Source organism: Physeter macrocephalus, chromosome 19, assembly GCF_002837175.3.
Source record: "Physeter macrocephalus isolate SW-GA chromosome 19, ASM283717v5, whole genome shotgun sequence".
Lineage (NCBI taxonomy): Eukaryota > Metazoa > Chordata > Mammalia > Artiodactyla > Physeteridae > Physeter > Physeter macrocephalus.
In genome coordinates this window covers 62,602,638-62,620,665 of record NC_041232.1, presented here as the reverse complement: position 1 = coordinate 62,620,665, position 18,028 = coordinate 62,602,638, and the positions used below count along the sequence as shown (strand labels likewise).

At 45.5% G+C, this 18,028-nt stretch overlaps 1 protein-coding gene and 1 non-coding gene across 6 annotated transcripts in view; both read left to right on the top strand.

Annotated features, from left to right (window-relative positions):
- ZBTB7C (zinc finger and BTB domain containing 7C) overlaps positions 1 to 18,028 on the top strand; it is a 380,670-nt gene that overhangs the window by 45,734 nt on the left and 316,908 nt on the right. The gene's annotated exons all lie outside the window — the stretch shown is intronic.
- On the top strand, positions 789 to 895 carry LOC112067153 (U6 spliceosomal RNA). Its single transcript, XR_002893116.1, has one exon. It is a non-coding gene; the product is annotated as a U6 spliceosomal RNA (small nuclear RNA).

Here is an 18,028-nt window from a genome sequence, read left to right as displayed (position 1 = left end):
TGCTCTCATTCTCTACTTAACCTCTGAAAACGAATAATCCGTTCTTCATTTCCATAATTTTATCATTTCAAGACTGTTATATAAGTGCAATAATACACTATATGTGTAACTTTCTGGGATTGGCTTTTTTCACTCAGTGTAATTCCCTGGAGATTCGTCCAGGTTGATACATTTACCAGTAGTTTGTTCCCTTTTATTGCTGAGTAGTGTTCCACAGTATGGATGGACCACAGTTAGTTTAACCGTTTATACATTCAAGGGCATCTGGATTCCTCTTTGACTCATTGATTATTTAGAAGTATGTTGATTTGTTTCCGAGTGTTTAGAGGTTTTCCTGTTATCTTGCTGTTATTGATTTCTAGTTTGATTCCTTTGAGGTCAGAGAACACACTCTATATGAAATAGAGAATGAATTCTGTATGAAAATTCAATTCTTTTGAATTCACTGAGATTTGTTTTATGGCCCAGTCTATCTTGGCGTATGTTCTGTGGGCATTTGAGAAGAATGTACATTCTGCTGTTGTTGGGTGGAGTGTTTTGTAAATGTTGATTAGATTCTGTTGGCTGATGGTGTTGAGTTATTCTATATCCTTGCTGATTGCCTAGTTATTTTATTAATTTTGAGAGAGGAGTGTTGAAGTCTGCAAATATAATTGTGGATTTATGTATTTTTCTTTTCAGTTCTATCAGGTTTCGCTTCACATATTTTGTATCTCTGTTGTTTGGTGCATGTGAATTTAGGATTTCTTGGTGGATTAATCCTTCATCATTATATAATATTCCTCTCTGTGCTCACTTCAGTGGCACATATACTAAAATTGGGACAATACAGAGAAGCTTAGCATGGCCCCTGTGTAAGAACGACACACAAATTCATGAAGCGGTCCGTGTTTTTGTTAAAATGGTTGTGGTCATTCTATCTATCTCTAATAGCGTCAACAATAAAAATAAAGTTAAAAAAATATTCCTCTCTGACTCTGGTAATTTTTTCCCCATGAAGTCTAATTTATCTCATATTGATATAACCATTTTTGCTTTCTTGTGATTAATGTTTACATGATATATACATTTTCATCCTTTTACGTTCAACCTGCCTATATCATTTTACTTGAAATGGATTTCTTATTAACAGAATAGTAGGTCATGTTTTTAAGTGATATTTTTATTTATTTATTTATTTTTAGAGAAATAACAAGGATTTACTGTATAGTACAGAGAACTATATTCAATATCCGGTAATAATCTATAATGGAAAAGCATCTGAAAAAAAATATATGTTTAACTGAACCATGTTGCTGTACACCTGAAACTAAGACAATATTGTAAATCGACTATACTTCAATTTAAAAAAAAAAAAAGAAAGAGAAAATCATCACCAAAAAACAGAAAGTCAGTCTTAATCATGTGCATTTCTAACTTATGTGGACTGACCAGATCAAAGATAATTTAGAATATCAATGGCCATTATGGGGAACATTTGAAATCCCCAAACTTAATTTCCTTAAAACTGAATTGGGCTACAATAGCTCAAAAACTTCCAGAACAGAGTTCAATACTTATGTCTATTGGTAGTTTGAGGCTTCCCTATGTTATCAGGAGTCTAAAATTGCCTCACTGAAAAATAAGATTTTAAGATTAATGGGGCAAACAAATTATTAAAGAAAGATAAAATGGCTCCCAAAGCCTTAGGCTCTTCTTCTTGGCTTTTTTGTCTCAGATTCCTCTTTGGCACCATCTTGTCTCTCTCTTTGGCTCCTCATGTCCAGACTCCACCTCCACCACCATCATCCTTATGCCCTTCTACACTTCCTATGCCTCTTCTATACCCTCAATTCTCCCATATTAACTTTCTCACCGAACTTTCCCTTTTCTCTAAAACCCTCCCCACTCTTTTCCTCTGAACTTGTCAGAAGCTTTCCCTTCAAAATTGAGCCTTCTGAGGGTCCAGAGGCTAAACTTTTAATTCCTTGGAGCAAAGGTGAACAGTGAGCCATTGTTAGAGATTTTTTTCAGAGTAACTAAAGTTTCTCACAAATTTGCTGAGGAATTCAAACTTATCAACCTGGTTTCTCTGACTTATATCAGCTAGTTCATATGCTTGTCAGGGAATGCCAGGCCCAGCATTGGGTGAAAAACACAAATTGGGAAAATACTGAAAGGTCTCTAGCATTGTAAAGGGGAGACCAACCTGCTAATTTATCATATGATCAGGCTTGGGCAATAGCCAAGTGACTTCATCAAGCATAAACTGATATTTTTAGATTATTCACATTTAATGTAATTATTGATATTTTAGGGCCTCAGTATGCAATTTCATTTTTATATTTTCTGTTTGTTGTCTCTTTCATTTCTGTTTTCTTTTTCCTGCTTTCTTGTGTGCTACCTAAACATTTTAAAGAATTCCACTTTGACTTATCTATGGTATTTTTCAGTTTATATTTTTCATATTTTTTTTAGTGATATGTACATTATGTGTACATGACTTAACACAGTCTACTGGTGTCATCAGTTTACCAATTCACGTGAAATATAGAAACCTTACCTCCCTTTATGTCTTTTTACCCTTTATAATTTACATTATAATGTAATTGTCTTAAATATTTCCTCTATATTTAAAACCACATCAGACAGTGTTATAATTTTTGCTTCAACTGTCAAATATCATTTAGAAATTTAAGAGGAGAAATAAGTCAGTTGTATTTACCTACACTTTTGCTTAAGTGTATTTCTTCCTTCCTGATGTTCTAAGGTTTCTTCAGTTGTTTCTTTTCTTTTCTTTTTTTTCCCTAAAGAACTTCTTTTAGCCACTCTTGAGGGTAGGTCTGTTGGCAACAAATTCTCTTAGTTTTCCTTCATCTGAGAATGACTTGATTTCCCCTTCATCCCTGAAGGATATTTTCACTGGATACAGTATTAGATTCTGGGTTGATAGTTCTTTTCACACTTGAAAAATGTTGTGCTACTTCTTTTTGGTCTCCATGGTTTCTGATGAGAAATCTGCTGTCATTCTAATCGTTTTCCCCATATCGGTAGGTGTCGTTTCTCTAGAACTGTTTTCAAGATTTTTTTCTATGTCTTTAGTTCTCAGAAGTTTGACTATGATGTGTCTTGTGGATTTCTTTCAGTTTATTTTGTTTAAGATTCTCTCATCTTGAATCTGTAGGTTTGTGTCTTTTTCCAAATTTGAGAGGTTTTCAACTATTGAGCACTTTTTCAGTCCACCCTTTTTCTCCTCTCCTTTGAGACTCCAGTGACAAGAATGTGAGACTTTTTGTTGTATTACTATAGAACCCTGAGGCTTTGTTTGTTTCAGTCTATTTTCTCTCTTTCTCAGTTTGGATAATTTTTATTGCTCTATCTTGCAGTTCATTGATTCTTTCCCCTGTTCTCTCCATTCTGCTGTTGAACCCATCCATTGAATTTGATATTTCAGTTAATATATTTTTCATTTCTAAAGTTTCCATCAGTTCTTCTTTATATCTTATATTTCTGTTTTAGACTTGCCATTGGTTTCAAACATGTTCATAGTTGCTTGTTGAAACATTTTTATGATGGCTGCTTTAATATCTCTGTCAGATAATTCTAACATCTCTGTCATCTTGGAGTTGGCATTTACTGACTATTTTTTTTCATTCAGTTTAAGGTTTTCCTGGTTCTTTAAGATAAGTGAGTTTTTATTGAAACGTGGACATTTTGGGTAATATGTTTTGAGACTCTAGATCTCACTTAAAACTTCCACTTTGGCTGGCTTTTTTTTTTTTTTCAACATGCTCCAGAGGGGAGTTTGGGGGCACTGCTTTATTACTGCCAGGTGGGGTTGAAGTCCAGGTGTCCCACTCGGCCTCTACAAATTCCTTTCCGGTTATGAGGGGTTGGAATGCCTAGTTACTGGTCCCCTTGTGACCTCCACTGACACCACAGGGGTTGAGGGTGGCCTCTTTACTGCTGAGCAGTAGTAAAAACCCTGACTCTCCACTAGGCCTCCTCTAACACCACTCTAGTGGGGAGGGGTTAGGGTGACTCATTACTGCTGGGTGGGAGTGGGAGTCAAGGCTGCACTGGGCCTTTGCTAGCATGGATGGGAGTGGGACCACAGTTTTGTTTTTGTTTGTTTGGTTTTTTTTTTGCAGTGTTTAACTGGATTAGAGCAGTTATTGTATAGAAGTTTGTCTTTCTAGGCTTCCCCTTTCCTAGTCTTTTGGCTAGAAAGAACAGGCTTTTGTTGGGGAATTTTTTGTCTGTGCCTATTGATATTTTCAGGTTGCCAGCTTCTTCAGCTCCAAATCTGGGATATATGAGGCCAAAAGAAAACCCACCATCCAGAAACTTCACCATCCTATCTTCCTCAGGTCCCAAGGTCCCTAGCTAGTTGCTTCTCTTTACCTTTCAGATTCACATGATGTTTGTTTTATGTATAATATCCAGGGTTTTTAGTTGTACTTAGGGGGAGGCATAGGGCAAAGTGTGTCTATTCCATCTTCCCAGAAGTGGAAATCCTCTCTACTTCGTTTTCTTTACTACTTTTTAGCAATATTGAGAATGTAGTACATGTATTTGGGAAAGTTTTAAACAGTACAAAAGAGATACATGAAAATTTCCTTTTCAAGTCCTGTGTTCTGGAGTGGCCACGTGGTTCTTCTACCAGTGGCAGTCACTGTTACCAGTGCTTTTGTGTCCTTTTCAAGAGAGCCTGTGTGTGTGTGTGTGTGTGTGTGTGTGTTTGTATACTTGGTAGTGGCACCAACTTAAACTCCATTAATCATGGATGAGAGCAGTTATACACACTCTGGTTCAGCAGCATTGTGTATAATTAAGCATAATTGCCAACCTAATGTATGAAAAACTGGATTGCATTATAGGTTTAATTTGCATTTCCTGCCATGTGTGAGGATGAGCATCATTTCTGGTGTATAAAATACATTTGTGTTTCCTGCTTTGTGGTCTGACAATTTAATTTCTTCTTTATTGTACATTTCTCTATTGGGTTGTTGGCATTTCTTATAGACTTGCACAGGTTTGCACATGCACATTATTTATGTAGCAAGGAAATGTGCCCTATGCCTGTCATATATGTTGCCAATATTTTGTTCCTGTTTTTTCCATTTTCTTTTGACTTTATTGTATTTTATGATATTAGATATTTAAAAAATTTTGAACTCAGATGTAGCCTTTTTAAAAATGACATTTGAATTTGGGTCATGTTTTGAAAGTTCTTCCTAGTTTAAGATTATTACAGATATTCTCCCACATTTTTCTTCTAGATCTTTTCATAGTTGCATCTTTTGTTTAGGACTTTGATATATGTGATCCAAAAATTTTTTAGATCATTCCTGAATTGTCTCAACATAATTACTTTAAAGGTCTATCTTGTCCCCAGTGGTTTGAAATGCCACCTTGATTTATTGTGGGTCTTCTCTGTGTAGGTGCTTATCTGCTTTGTCAGCAAATTACCAATGGCAGCTGGTGGCCTGGGGAGGCTGTGCTGAGGTGATCTCGGAGCCATCTGCAAGGAAAGAAGCACTTTTGGAGAGGGATAAGGAGCAAGGGTGGCTGATTCTCCCCACCTTGGACTGCTCTGTTTTAGTCTCATGAAAATGGGCTGAGCTTGTTTCAGGGACATTTTCCAACCATCTTGCCCCCTGATGGTAAGAGGCCCCTCTGTCTGCTCCTCTTATAAATCACAGGTCCTGCTCTTTTCTTAAATATCTCCTACATCCACCCCTCATCCCTATTCCCCTCTTCTGTCCTTGACACTTCTTCACTGCAGGCCTTTACTATTATGGCCTAGTTTTTGAGTACCCTCCTAAATGTTTGTTTTAGTTATCTCTTGCTACCAAGTAAATCAACACAAATTTAGTTGCTTGAAACAACACACATTTATTGTCTCATAGACTTATTATTTATGTGGACCACGAGTCCTGGCACATCTTTGCTAAGTCCTGGCCTTCAGGGCTCTCATGAAACTACAATCAAGGTGTCATCCAGGGCTGGGTTCTCATCAGGAGGCTCAATTGGGGAAGGATCCATTTCCTTTTTCAAGTGGTTGTTGCGGCTGTGGGATTCATGGAAGCTTGCTTCATCAAAGCCAGAAAGCGAGAAAGAGTGTCTCTAGTGCCCGGCTACTATCAAAATGGAGCGAAATAATGTAACGTGATTGCAGGAATGACATCCCATCATCTTTGCCATATTGTACTGGTTAGAAGTCATACCACATTCAAAGGTATGATCACCCGGAGGCAGGTCTCTTGGGATGCCCTTGGAATCTGTCCTCCACATGGGTTGTTTTCTACTCTAGTCCACACTTCACTGTGGAGCCAGATTAATTTTCTTAAAGCACATCCCTGACCTTACTAGTCTTCTACTCAAAAGTCTGCATTAGTTAAAATTCATATAAGATGTTCTTATATTAGTATTTAAGGCTTTCTCCAGGAGCTGTCTGGCAGTTATCTGTCCAAATTGCCAGTGCACAAAGCCTTTGACCAGACTATATCCCAGATATCTACTCCCACACAAGTGAAATAATGAATGCACAAATGTAAGCACTGCAGAATTGTTTGAAATAACAAAAGATTGGAAACAACCCAAATGGGAGGGGCTGGTTGAATACATTACTGTACATCCAATCAGTGGAATACTACACAACCACAAGATGGACGAGGCAGCTCTTTATAAATTCATGTAGAGTGATCTACACCAGTGATTCTCAGAGTGTGGTTCCTTGATCAGCAGTATCACCTGAGAACTTGTTGGAAAGAAGCAAAGAAGAACTACAAAAACAACCCCCAAATAATTTACAAAATGTCAATAAGCACATACGTGTCAACAGTTACTTTAAATGTCAATGGAGTAAATGCCCCAATCAAAACACAGAGTGACTGAATGGATACAAAAGCAAGACCCCTACATATGCTGGGAAAGTGACTTTTCACTATATATCCTTTGTACCTTTTGAATTTGAACCATTTAATGTATTACTTATGTAAAATATTAAAATACAAAAGCCCCATCCGTCAGAGCTCATTAGCTTTCTCTCTCACCTCTCACTTGGCCTGTTCACACCAGTCAGACTTGCCTCTTCACTATCCCTTGGGTTAGGGTCGCATTTCCTGGCCATGGGCCATCGCTTAGGTCCATGCCCCCAACTGGAATTCCCTTTACTCTTCTCTGTATAATTAAAGCCAACTCAAAGGTCAGGCCCAGATGCCGCCTCCTTTGGGGATTTGCCTGACCCCTGCCCTGCAGGCAGGATTAACTGGCACTTCTCCTCAGCTTCCCCAGCCTGTGCCTTTCTTCTGCCCACTGCCTGGCTGTCTTCTTTAATAGATTGGCGGCTCTCTGCAGGCAGGGATTCGGCCTCACACATCATCATGACCTCAGCACCCAGCATAGCCTGCAAGTTGATACCTAAGAATCTTTTAGTGAATAACTGAGTGAGCAAGTGAATGTTGGACACAGAGATGGGGACATAGGGACACAGGGTGGGCTGGACAGTGAACAGACCTAAGAGTGGGAATTGTCAGAGAGGAGAAGAATGAATCTGGGCAGGAAAGTTGGGGAGAGGTTGCGGGGAGAATCTGCTGGTGGCTGGGCTTTCTACCAGCTTAGGTTGGGGGCTGAGCCATCATCAGTGCCCTGGGGGGTGGGGTGGGGGGGGCACCTTGACCTGGGGGCCCATGGGATTCATTTCATTTTATTGGAGAGAGGAGTTCTTTTAAAAATGCAGATGAGCTTTGGAGGGGCAGTGATTGAGGGGTAGCATGTGTGCCTTAAAAAGACCTCACACAGACTGGCAGAAGGGCAGGCTGCCCTCCCAAGGGGGTTATTTTGATTACAGCCAAGTCGAGGTGAAGTTATTTTTTAATATTAAAAAGAATATGCCCCCCCCATGGCCACTCTGTCCCTAACCTCCTTCCATCTCAAGAAAGCATCTGACATTTCGTGCACATTTTAACTTTCTAACCAAATAATGAAATAATCATATTGGCTCCTCAGTCACAGGATTCATTTTCTCTCATTCCTGGGCTTCAAAATTCATCTCATATTTTAATCTGTTTTGAGCTCTTTTCAATTGCCTCGGAGATAGAGCCAAAGGTTCCCTGAACTCCTATTGCCTGCCGTTGTTTGGCTTTGCTTCCTGTGGGGTATTCTCTTTAATAACACGGTCTGTCCTGCAGCAGAAGCAGGAATTCTAGGGGGGTCGGGGCTGGGCCTCACACTTTGTGGCTCCCTGACAGTAAATTAATGCCCACATTCCGACTCTGGGCATTCTCATTTTCTGCCTTCCTCTTGAATGGTACCCTCCCTTCTCAATTGTATTAATGTTTAAAAGCCCAGCCTCCCGTAGAAATTCTCTCCCAACTACCCTAGGCCTCATGATCCTTCCCTCCTCTGAGCATCAAGTAAACACACAAAACACAACGGCAATGACAACCAGCATTTCGGAGCCTAAATATCTTTCAGGCACATTCTGAGCACTGTTATGGATTAATTCATTTGATTCCACACTCTCCTCTAAGGTAGTATTAGTTTTAGTGTCCCCATTATTTTGATGAGTAGACTGAGGTAAAGAGAGAGTCCATAACTTGTCCAAGCTCTGCAACACACCTAAGGTCCGTTTCATCCAGTTGAACTCTTGGTTTTCCTGTTTCATGTGTGCACGTCATAGCTTTCCAACCAGACAGCAGGCCCTCAGGGTGGGCGCTGCACCCTTCGAGGTGCTGTGCGAGGTGGTGTCATTGTAAATACTTGCTGGTTGTTTGAGCTCCTCGTCTCATGAAAGACAAGAGAGAGTGCTGGTTTGGAGCAGGAGGGAGGGGGCCGTCTGTACATTTCTTAGAGCCATTTGGGGGTGGTGGGTGGAGTTGCTTGAGAACTTGCCCACGCTTCTTGTTTGGGGTAGGGAGTGGCAAAAGGACATGGTGTGGTGCAGGTGACAAGGCTTCTCCTTGGGGGCATGAAACCATGTGTGCTGTAGGATTGTTGGAGAGAGTTGGGTGCCCATCAGGGAGCACCCTGTGACTCTGGGGAGAGACGAGCTCACTGCCAAGGGTCCCCCTTATGAAAATGAGAAGGACCCCTATGTGGGAAGTCCTTGGCAGTGGGGAGGGACCAGAGTCAGCTCTTTGTCCCAGGGGTTCCTCTCTGGCACTGGGGTCTGGTCCTTCAGTTGGGTTGTCTTTGTTCCGTAAAGATGACAACCCAGGCAGGCATTTCACCTCTTCAAGTCTCAATTATCTCATCTCTAAAAGGGGGAGAAATACCCAAACCTGCCTTCCTTGTGGCAGAGCATTGGGAAGGGCAACTGAGAGTGTACGCGTCAGGAACCAAAGCTTCATGGCAGGTAGGACTGGAACTACATCATTGGAGACAATTTCTCTCTGGGTCTCTCTTCCTGACATACTGTCTGATGGACCTGTATGTTTGTCCAGACTTGTTAAATCTGTGTAGCTTTGGCTTCTCCCTTTCTGTCCCTGGCACCTCGCATGAGCCCTTCTGGGGCTGTCTTTTCCTCCACATCAGGGTTCTGAGTCCTCTCTGTGTAGTTGAATCCCCTGGATGCTTCTGATGCCCGAGCCTTACCCCCAGAGGTTCTGACCCCATGGTCTTGGGTGCATCCCGGGCTTGGTGTTTCTTAAAGGCTTCCCAAAGATTCCAGTGTGCCCCTGCATTGAGACCTACGCGCCACAGCATGCTGAGGCACAGGGCATGAATGGAGAGAAGAGAGAGGAGAGAGGGTCCATCAGAATCTCAATGTCCCTAGTAAACATTTTTGAAAATCATGTTTGTTAGATGCTATGTTTTAGGCCTGATACTGAATGTATTTTGCAAGGTCAAATAAAATTGAGTACATTAAATTTTTATATTTAGCAAAAGACTGTACAGGTGAGTTAGCATGAATCCCCTCTGGGATCTGAGGGTTGAGACTCTGGAGGAGCTGGGAAGCAGGGGCTGCAGCAGACCTGGAGCCGGAAAGCCTGGTTACCAAGGCTGACTCCATCACTCGCGAATATTCACACCTATCTCACAGAGTCATTGTGAGGGGCAATGAGATCATTCACGAAAACTTTTTGAGAAACCAAGATTTCTGTAGAAATAAAAGTATTGCATAAAAGCAATTGTGTTCTGTATTCTGTCGACCGTGACCCTCTGGACATCATTCCTTAGGAGTTCTGCCTGACACGGGGAGACCAGATGTCCCAAATTCCTGGTCTCCCGTGCAGGTTTACCCCACCATGTGCATTCCAGACCTCATCCACTCCTGGCACCGCTGGCCAGCCCTTCCCCTCCCCAGCTCCTGTCTTCAAATTCCATCGCCCTCCACTGGCTTCTTCCCCTCAGGACAGAAACATATCCCTCTCTCCCACAGTAAAGAGAAAATACACCTGTGACCCTTGGGCCCGCTCTTCCTTCCACCTTTGCCTTACAACTAGGTTTCTGGGACATGTAACTCATGTGGAGACTCCCCTTTCCTCACTCCCTTCTCCCTCTGTTCTGGCAGAGGCCACCCATTTCCCATGGCCGCCAGCTGCTCCATCCTTGTCTACCTGAGGTCTCTGCTGTAGGTGCCCTGTGGACCACTCCCTTCATGACACACTACCCTTCCTCTGGCTCCCTCACATCCTCCCTTCCCGTCTTACCCTCACCCTCAACTTTGCCTGATCACCTAATCTTAGGGATTCCATTTCCTAAATATTTCTCATATCTGTAGACTCCCTTCAGTGCCCACCACCACTACCTTGGTTCAGCCCCTCTCTCACCTGGACTACCTCTCTCCTGGCCTATTGGTCCAGCCTCTTAAGGGGTCCTGACCTCCCTCCCCGGCTGCCTCTGCCCTCCAGGGTCAAGTTTAATACAAAGCCCTTTGTGCTGTGGACCTTGCCTACATCTCCAGATGCATCTCTTCCAACTCTTCCTTTCACATTTGCATTCATTCCCCAAATCTGTGCTGGTGCGTCATGGCTCTGGGGTTTTACATGCTTTGTGACATCCCCGTAAAACCTTCCCTGCCCACCACTACCCGAACCTCATGCTGGAAAAACGTTCATCTTATAAATCCCAGCTCAGCTGTCAGATCCCTGAAGGATCCTCCCCTGGTTCCTCTGTTCCATCCCCCAGTGGGCTTAGTCTCACCTTACCTTGCTCTGGGCCCCCCTGCTGCTCAGTCATGCTGCTTTCAGAGCTCTCCTCACGCTGCATTATGCACGTAGCAAGTGCTTCCCCAGACCTGGAAGCTCCTTGAGAGAAGGGTTCATGGATGGCGCTCTCTCTTTCAAGTTCTTGCTCTCAGATATGCAGAGCCCGGTGCAGAGTTAGCGCTCAACAAATGTTTGTAGGATTGAATTGAGTTGATTGATCTGCAAAGAACAACTCGGAGCATCTTGACAGGTCATAGTGACTTCTGAACACCCAAGAAATGCCATTGTCCCTGTATTCCAATGCTTGGAAAACTAGTTATCCTCACATGGGATCGATTGCTGATTCACAGTTAGCGAGGATCTTGGCTTTTCGACCCTCCTCCATGTTCTGATCTCTTCAGACAGCAGGGAGCTTCCTCCATGAAGGCCCCATTCACAAACAATTCTAGGTACACACACATCGTAGGATGCTGTGCCTGGGCCTGTGGAAGCAGCCAGAGCACTCGAGCTCTGAGCCCGGGAGAAATGTCAGTGTCCTGCATGTTTTTCTGGATTCTTTTTCCTGCAACTACATCCCCCTGATGATAAGCCCCTCCAGAAGGGCAGTGGTCACTCCCCCCTCCCCACTCTCACCATCTACCTCAACACAGATGTTTTCTTGCTCCTGTTTTGTACCACCCATGGCTTCCTTTCCAAGGTCTCTCCCACCCTTCCCTCTTGGGGAAAAAGGGAAAGGATGGTTTGTTAAAGTCACAAAGCATCCTCGCAGAACTGATGTCACCAGCTTTTGATGGGTTTCAAGGGGCTGTACTTGCAGGGCAGGCCTTCTCTGGCCTCCTTTTATATCCTTGAACTGTTGTTAAGCTCCTTCTTGACATTTTCCTTTGTACATTCTGCCCGGCTCACTCTCACAGTGGTATCCAGTGTCCCATCATGTTGCCATCACTATAAAACCTTTAACTGCCTGTTATACCTAAAAATGTGTTATGTTATATAGTGGAATGTTGTTATATATATTGTAAGATTGTAATATTATATGTTGTAATAATGTCTGTCCCCTGTCATTTTCTTTGAAATTCACGTTTTGATCGTCTTCATAGTTTCCTCTTTCTAAACCTGCTCTGAAACCTTTCCTTTATCCTGGAGTGAAAATGACAGATACCAGGAGAAAGCTTGGCTTCTCACAGTGGGGGGAAAGGGATGAAGCTCGGGTGCAGGAATATCAGGCACCAGCCCTGGGGAGCTGTGGGTATGCGTCTGCAGGTGGGGTGGTCATCAGCTTTCTGTCTTCTGGCCCTGAGCAGCATTGTCCTTCCTGTACCCTTAGTTGTGGGGCAGGGTCACGAGACGAGGTCTGGCCAGTAGGGTGTGGATGGCGTGTGATGGGTTTCGACTCCAGGTTGGAGCATTTAGTTACCTGCGCAAGGCCCTCCAGAGCTGGCAGGACAGTCGTCCACTTTTGAGACCGTGGCTCCTGCAGCAGCCTGGAACCCTGAGTGGCTGCAACAAGCCCAGTCTGTGGTGGCTCGTTGCTGTTACTGCAGCATGACCTGGCCTGGCCAGACTGGCCGGGAAATTGGTTCTATGCCTAGAACAGTTGTGCTTTGTGACAACAGTGTAAACTGTGTGCCATTTGCTTGGGGGCACATATGAAAGTGAAAAGAGGGGAGCGTAGATGCTCATGAACCATGAGCCTGAGATACACGTCCGCTGTCTCAGGCCACAGAGAGGTTGGGGTTGTCTGTACTGCGGGCGTCTCTGACGGATGCAGGCAAGGTGGGGAGGGCCAGAGCAGGATTGGGTATGGCAACGTGTGAGTACCAGTGAGACCTGCCTGGAGCCCCGCCAGCTCTGATCTTGGCAGGCAGTCACCTCTGTGCCGTGGGGGAAGGCCAGTCCTGTGTCCCGCACCCCCGGGGGCACCCATGGGGATTCCCTGGACCCTGTGACCCAGAGACCGAGCAGGCTTGTTTTCTCATTGGAGCTCTTCTTTGACTCTGTTTCACTGTCACCTTTACTCTGTGACAGCGTCAGGGCTCTGGAGAGGCAGAGGTGAGAACGTGTGAGCTCTGTGTCCCGTTTACCAGCTGTGGGGCGTTGGCTCTGAGCAGAATCCACAAGGCAGTGAAGTTTGTCCCTCTGACCCCACTGCCCCAGCCTCTACCCTTCGTCGCTCTGACCTCCTCTCTGGGCAGCTCTCTACCTGTTCTGCAGGTGGCTGTTTGCTTCCCCCCAGAATGTGTACGTTCTCTAGCCCTCCTGGGACAGGTCTGCCAGTGTGTTTCAAGGTGACATTCTGGTGATCTGGTAGATTAATCTCAGCGCATCTGCTAAGGAGGAGTGCAGGCTGCCTGGGGGGTCGTTCATTCCTCAAATGGTTATTGAAACTCCCCTGTGCCCAGCTCTGAGTACAGTCCTAAGAGGCGAGGGGGCGGGGAAAGCGGGGAGAGGGAGACTCATGACTGCGGCTGGGCCCCCGCCTTTAGACCCTTGCAGTTCAAGGGGGAGGTCAGGGCTAAGTCGGTGGAGGGTTTAGAAGTGTGGTGCAGGGTAACGTGTGTTAGGAGCTCCGGGTGGGATCCAGGCCATGAGTAGGGGCCAAGGGGATGACGAGAGTGCTCTGTGGTCTGGGATAGTCAGGGAATGCCAAGTCACTGTCCTGGGGCCTCAGTTTCCCCATCTGTCAAGTAAGGAGGGTGGGTGTGTGCATTGCTGTTTAGATTGTCTGATGATAAGAATTTCCAGGGAAGTCTGCTCAGCTCCAGAACTCCCAGGCCCCTCCTAGAGATTCAGAGTCTGTGGGTCTGGAGTCGGACTGGGAACGTGGCTCTTTATTTCTTGTCTGACCTCCCCTCCCAGCCCCAGTTCCGCCCCGGGAGCTGGGATGTTGGGGGCTTAGGGGGCAGGCTGTGAAATGTGCGGGGGACTTTGAGGGGGCCTTCGAGATGCCTAGCTCCAGGTTGGAGAAGCACTTACCACAGCTGGGGCAGGTCACTCGGTAGGGAGATGAGGACACTGTTCAACTCTAGTTGGTTGCTGAATAATTAGTGGAACCGGGGAGGGTTTGTTGACCAGGATGCCCTTTGGAGGGGAGCTGGAGGCAGCCTGAGTGCTTGGCGCTGTTTGCATTCGGCCTTGACGTGATAATGCTTCAGGCTGCTGGGAAGGCCTTCTGAGCGAGTTGACTCTGTGATTCTTTAGGCCAAACGTGGGAGTTGGGTCCCCACAGGAGACCAATGAAATGGGCGGCCCTGACTGGGCCAGCTCCTGTCCTAGGTGGAAAATGCTGCTAAAAGTTCAGCAAACCCAGCAGGGTACACCGAGGACCCTGTACCTCGGTGGTTCTCAAACTTCCTGTGCCTCCGAATTGCCTGGCGAGCTTGCTAAATAGGGTGCTGAGCCCCACCTCCAGAGTGTCTGCGGGGAGGGGCGGGCAGAGAATTTGCATTTCTAACATGTTGCCTGGTGCTGGCTGCTGCTCCCGGGACCACCCCTTGAAAGCCAATGACAAATTCTCAACCCACTAGCGTAGGGGTGGGGGTGATATCTACAGACTCAGGACCCAGTCACTCCCCCCAGGCCACTTATACTCCAACTGGGGACCTATTCGCACCCACCCAGATCAAGGGAATATGAGGTAGTGAGTGTCAGAGTACTGGAGTGATCCCAAGATGATGGGCACCGAGGAGGCTGCAGAGGGGTGTGCAGTCGGGGGAGAGGCCTCCTGCAGCTGAGAGGCCCTGAGAGTGGGCAGACCTGGAGCACTGTGCTGTGCACTGCACACATATGACCTAGGAAGGGAGTGGCGGTGCCTGGAGTTGTGCAGTGCGGTTGCTCTAGCAAATGAGAGGGTCCCTGCAGCTGGGCCAGTGTGTAGGGGCACAGACTGGGAAGCCCAGAGTAGGCCTGGGGCCCAGTATAGAAGCCAGGGGCCGAGTGGATTCCTACCAGGGGCAGGAAGAAGAGAAGGCTTTGTAGGAGCCGGCCCGGGGAAGGCCTGAAATGCTCGGGTGAGGACTTCAGGCTTTATTCCATGGTGAACTGGGAACAGATCAACAGTAGCTTGGCTCCCCAGAGCAGACATCTGGAAATTGACTCTTCAATTTTGAAAAACAGATTTTCAGTAGTAGCTCATGGCTGATCCGTGTGACGTGATTTTAAGGCTGAATCTCAGAGCTTCCTCTGTCCTCTCCTCCCCCCCCTCCACCAACCCTGCACGCTGTTTCTTCCTCACAGTTCTTGAAATTTCACCGTTAGAGATTATATCCCTTTGTTCAAAATATTACCCTCTCCAAGAGGCTCGTGTCATGAACCAGGAATGCCCAAGAAGGAAAGTAACTAACATTAGCATGCTATGCTAGGTCACCTTAGAGGAAGTTGACATGGCAGTCTTCTTCTCCAAGAGCCAATGGCAGGGGACATAGGACAGGTAAGCTGTGACAAATGTGGAAGCAGAGGTAGAGTACAAAGGCCAGGTGCAGTCAGAGAGGAGGCATGAGACACAGGGGGTTTAGGGAAAGCGATCTGAGGCTTTCCCTAGAGAATGTCAACAAGAATGATCTCTGGGTGCTGTGAGGTGGGGGGGCCTGGATGCTGATAGCACAGGAAGGTATCAGTGTGCTCGGTAGGCTCACAGTAGCTCAGTCCAATTTCTTTGGTCCCCCATCTCCACTCCTTTATGGGGAACATTGAGGGGAGTGTACAGCTATCAATACATTTCAGACTCAACCCTGACACAGCAGCCTACTCCTCTCCTGTTTAACTAGCCAGAATGGCTGACATTGGTTCTAGATTTGCAGGCAGGAAGCAGGAAGTAGCTGTGTTTCTCAAGTCATGTTCCCAAGTCCATTAGATACCTATGCTCTGAAAACCGGGTGGGAAGAGAAACTTTACTAATTGTATCTGGGGATGATGAGCTGATGAGGAGATCTCAGGTGAGTCCTTTTGCCAGGTGATTAATTACCTCCTTATTTTCCTGTTCTAAAGTCAAGTTTTTCCATATAAGATGGTCTGTAAGTGGGAACAGTGTATACAGTGCATATAAAGCTCCAACAAGAACCTGTCATGAGCAAAGTCATTAATTGTGTTCATGTTGAGATTGATTATGGCAGCCTAACACGACTGTTTGTAGAAAGTTAACATTTTTGCCCACAGGTGTGAATTACACAGGTGTATTCCTAGGCAATCTCACCCTCAGACACTGCTTTTATAGAATGCCTGTATCTGAGAAACTGAGTCTGATTTCTGTTACCAATATTGAGTTGTTCCACACAATCCACCGAAGGAAGGAAATTAGAAGGCCCAGGAGGTGGCTTGGAGTGCAGATGAAGCCTTTTTTGCGGGGAGGGAGGGGAACACAAGAAGCTAGCACTGTGCCTTCATCTCTATCTCTCTCACCCATGCTGTGATGGAAAATGCGGGGATGGCCTTTGGGCCCGACCACTTCTAGGCTGTGTGATGACTGTGGTCAGGTCATGCAACCATTCTGCTCCTCGTTGATACTAATGTTGACCTGAAGTCATCATGAGATAACTGAGAAGATGTATACGGCGTGCCCGGGACCTGGTAGGTGCCCTCTCTGTGCAGCCAGCTGTGTCCTGCTCCCTGTGTTGTCATAAAGGCCCATGGCCCAGCCCTTCGAGAAAGGCCCTGAGTGCATTTCCTGGAAGCACCTAGATTACAGTTGTTAAGTGATTTTAACATCAAAGATACACGGAATTGGAGGAAATTGGGGGACCGGGACTCTTCTACAGCCCCGCAGGGGGTCAGAAGCTGAGCCCAGCCTGCAGCCTGCCTACCTCCCCAATACTGCTGGTTATAACGAGCCTGGGGAAGCACATTTATCAGTCAACAAAGCTGGGGAAAGTGACAGGATTAAAGAAGGAGGAGGGTTTCTGCACAGCTAGAGGCTGTGGTTTTAGGCAATGCTGGGTGCATCTGTGGTAAACAGGACACTATTTGGAGTTAGAACACCTGGACACCCCTGTCAGCTCAGCCCCTTGTAGTCTGTGTGGTTGTGGGCTTGAGCTCTCTGCACCTCAGTTTTCACATCTGTATACTGGGTATGACTGTCCTTTCCTATATCCCAGGGTTGCTTTGAGGATCAGGAGGCACTGGATAGGAAGCTCCGTGTAGACTGCAAGACACAGCAAAAGCAAAGGATTATTGTTATAACAGTTTCTATTTCTGTGTTGCTTATAGTCTTCCAGAGAACTTTCTCATCTTTTCTTGCCTAATGTACAACAGCTGTGCGAGGTAGGCAGGGCCGATGGTAGGACTTTCACATACAGATGTCTAAGGCTGGTTGATGGCTTGTCTGAGGCCATCCCTGAGAGCTGGGGGTGAGGAAAGCCTGGACCCCAGTCCTCCCAACACAGAGATCAGAGCTTTCTAGCTCACCTACAATCTTTTTTTTTTTTTTTTTAAATTCTTTTAAAAAATTTATTTATTTATTTATTTTGGCTGTGCTGGGTCTTAGTTGCAGCATGTGGGATCTTTGTTGCAGCATGTGGACTTCTTAGTTGTGACATGCATGTGGGATCTAGTTCTTCGACCAGGGATCGAACCAAGGCCCCCTGCATTGGGTGCGTGGAGTCTTACCCGCTGGACCACCAAGGATGTCCCTCACCTTTGATCTTTTTTTGTTTGTTTAACATCTTTATTGGAGTATAATTGCTTTACAATGGTGTGTTAGTTTCTGCTCTATAACAAAGTGAATCAGTTATAAATATACATATGTTCCCATATCTCTTCCCCCTTGCATCTCCCTCCCTCCCACCCTCCCTATCCCACCCCTCTGGTTGGTCACAAAGCACCGAGCTGATCTCCCTGTGCTATGTGGCTGCTTCCCAATAGCTATCTGTTTTACGTATGGTAGTGTATATATGTCCATG